Here is a 3,774-nt window from a genome sequence, read left to right on the forward strand (position 1 = left end):
TGTCCGCTGTGCCGTGCGTGTGATCATTGCTTGTACAGCCCTCTCGCAGTGTCCGGAGCAAGTATGGTGGGTCTGACACACCGGTGTCAATGTGTTCTTTTTTCCATTTCCAGGAGTGTAGAATCAGCATCACGAAACTGGATACGGATGGTCCAGGAGGAAAGCTTTCCAGCGGAGTACCATGCGCCTAAAAACAAGACCGAGTTTCCAGCGAAATCAAAGACAGAACGTTACAACCCGTTACTTCGGGACGGACTCTTACGACTTGGAGGACGACTTCTCTTTGAGGACTTGAATGGACTGGAAAAGCATCCACTACTCGTACAAGATTCTCATCGATTTACGAAGTTACTTATTCGACCAACGCACATACGCTTACACCACCTAGCACCTGCTACAGTATTAGGTGAATTATGGAATGAAAATTGGATTTTTAAGAGAAGCCAAACAGTAAAAGAAGTCATACACATGTGCCTCCCTTGTAAGATAGCTAGAAGTGCCCGAGGATGTGAGAGAGAACGTCCTTTGCCACGCATTAAATTCACTATGTCGTTTGCAGTAACAAGCTTAGATTTCGCAGGACCGCTTTTCGTCAAACTCGGCAACTTGTTACGAAAATGTTATAGTTACTATTTGCATGTGCTACTGCAAGAGCTCTCCACATCGAACTCGCATCAGATACGAGCACAGATAAATTTATGATGGTCTTCATTTGGATTACTACAAGAAGAGGACTACCAGATACTATTTATTCGGATAACGCAAAAACGTTTCAGGTAGCAAACGCAGAAGTGAAAGACGTTGTTCACTTCTTCGAAGACACAAGGTTGGCCAGCAATTCGCTCACCAAGGTGTATCTTGGAAATTTATTTTCCCACGGGGAGCTTGGTGGGGAGGCTGGTGGGATAGCATAATAGGAACTACGAAACGTTGCCTCCGGAAGATTCTGGGAAAATAGCTAGTAGATGAAGAAACACTTAGAACTTCATTAGTAGAAATAAAAGCCGGCAACAACTCACGACCAATAGTACATGGAATCAGATTCACTGACACCAAACCATTTCTTGTCGGGAGAACGGTTAACTATAATACTACGAGAAAAATTGCAAAATGATTTTATGAAAAGATGGAAGAAAGAATATTTGTTAGAGTTAAGAAACTTTCATGAAGTATAGCCTCCTAACAAGAAACCAGTTAAATGTAGAGAGGGAGACGTTGTGCTCTTACAAGACGATAAGCAACCAAGGCATATGTGGAAGAGAGCCCACTTTATGGAAACAGGAAACAAAAGCAGGGAGAGATGGAAAGGTGCAGTCCTTAATTCTTCAAACCCCGGATGGAAGAAATATTACTCGGCCGGTGCAGCTGATCGTCCCAATGAAGATCGACAAGGGTGGGGAAGATGATGAGGGTTAAATAAATACTCTGTTTGCAGTGCAATAATCTTTCTATTATACAGGGTGTATCATAAAGAATTATCCGATTTGGCACGTCCATATTTCTGAAACTAATAAACATATACAATGAATTTTGTTTTTTGATGAACGGGAAACGCAAAAATTTATTTTTCATATCTTTTCATAGGTGTTCAATATGCTCCCCTTAAGATGCATAGCATATGTCACTGCGATATTGCCGGCCGCGGTGGTCGTGCGGTTCTAGGCGCTCCAGTCCGGAGCCGCGCTGCTGCTACGGTCGCAGGTTCGAATCCTGCCTCGGGCATGGGTGTGTGTGATGTCCTTAGGTTAGTTAGGTTTAAGTAGTTCTAAGTTCTAGGGGACTGATGACCACAGCAGTTGAGTCCCATAGTGCTCAGAGCCATTTTTTGAACTGCGGTATTCAAATTGTTCCCACACTGCAGCGAGCATGTCTTGAGTTACAGCTTCCACAGCTGCTGTTATGCGATGTCTCAGTTCATTCAGTGTTGTTGGTAACGGAGGCACATAAACAGAATCTTAAAACTCCCACAAGAAACAATCACATGGAGTCAGGTCCGGTGACCTTGGAGGCCAGTAATGCAAGGCTGAGTCATTTGGTCCAGTGCGACTGATCCATCGTTCAGTAATCCTTTGATTTAAAAATCCCCACACTTCCAGATGCCAGTGTGTGCCCCATCCTGTTGGTAAATGAAGTCGTTCGAATCAGTCTCCAACTGTGGGAAAACAAAGTTGTCAAACTTGGCTGATGCGTTCGACGTCTGTGTCAGACACTCGGGGACGGCCCAGCGATTTGCGTCTACACAAACAACCTGTTTCACGGAATTGTTGATGCCATCGTCTGATGCTCTGCGCTGTAGGAGGATCCGCACCGTACGTAGTACAAAAGTCACGCTGAACAGGTACTACTGACCACCACTGCGCAAAACGTACAACACAAAACGCTTTCTGTTGTCCCGACACCATTTTTACTAGAACTGAAGTTGGAGCACACTGCTGCTACCTAGTGGGAACCATGTAAAACTCGAGAATTTTGCTCTGTCGAACAGCACGTTGTTCACGCGCGTATCTCAAATAACATAATAGTTATGGTTTTTTTTAAATAGGATGATTCTTTTATACACCTTGTATATCTCTGACTAGTAACGTAAATTAAGCTGTAAGAAAGAGATATGTTGTCCTGTCAGTTGTTATACGATGCGCAAAGACCTTGCATGCTCAGCACTTAACGGTGAAGTGGGTCGTATCGCAATTCTGTGAATTACAGTTATTGGGATCCTAAGTGTTTTACATCATTGCACACTAAAAATCACAAAAAAGAAAACTAGGTGTTACGTTACAACAATTGTTATTCTCAAGATGCAGATACCGCATGAAAGTTACTGCTGCATGAAAGTTACTACAAGCATCGATATACAAAGTAAAGTGTATGTTTATGTGTCACAATTTTAACCAACATACGGTATATGGTTCAAATGGCTCTGAGCACTTTGGGACTTAACAGCTGAGATCATCAGTCCCCTAGAACTTAGAGCTACTTAAACCTAACTAACCTAAGGACATCACACACATCCATGCCCGAGGCAGGATTCGAAACTGCGACCGTAGCGGTCGCCCGGATCCAGACTGAAGAGCCTAGAACCTCTCGACCACTCCGGCCGGCCATACGGTATAATAATAAAAGACAACCCCAGTTGTGAAGGTGGAGGTATGGATGAGAAAGTAATAGGTAAACATAGCTGTCGAACGGCATGAGCAACATCAGACGCACTTTTCTTACACAGTACATGGCTTACTATTAAGAAAAGTGTACTGCTGAGATTGGGGGCGGAGATAGCGTTTGGAGGAGGTCACATGTGGAGCATAGCTCAGTAACGCTTGGATCAGAATCAGCCAAACTTGGTACAGATATGGCTTACTATCCACTAAAAAATATCGTGTAAGACAGCCCAAGCTCCGCTTAGAGTGCAGGAAAGAGGGAGAGGAGATGACATATGAAACTAATTGAAAACGACCGATATTTTTCGTTCCTGTAAGGGTGACTGATTATAGTCTCGGTGGCAAATTACCCGTGGGAGTGTGATTAGCATTACAGTAGGACGATTTTTAAAAATAATCGAAAAGCACGAAAATTAATGTCAAATCGCCAATTTTCGGTGTCTCATATGTGATAGTGCAAATATCATTTTTCACCTAGAGTTTCATGTCAGAGAAGGAGAAGGAGTGACTCAGAAATAATAAAAAGACAACCATTATTAGTGTCGAAATAATAATACTTAGGTTGTTAGACTGATTGCTGAAGGTCCTGATGGTATTTTACGCATAGAACTGGGTGTGG

The sequence above is a fragment of the Schistocerca serialis genome, chromosome 2 (assembly GCF_023864345.2).
Source record: "Schistocerca serialis cubense isolate TAMUIC-IGC-003099 chromosome 2, iqSchSeri2.2, whole genome shotgun sequence".
Classification (NCBI taxonomy): domain Eukaryota; kingdom Metazoa; phylum Arthropoda; class Insecta; order Orthoptera; family Acrididae; genus Schistocerca; species Schistocerca serialis.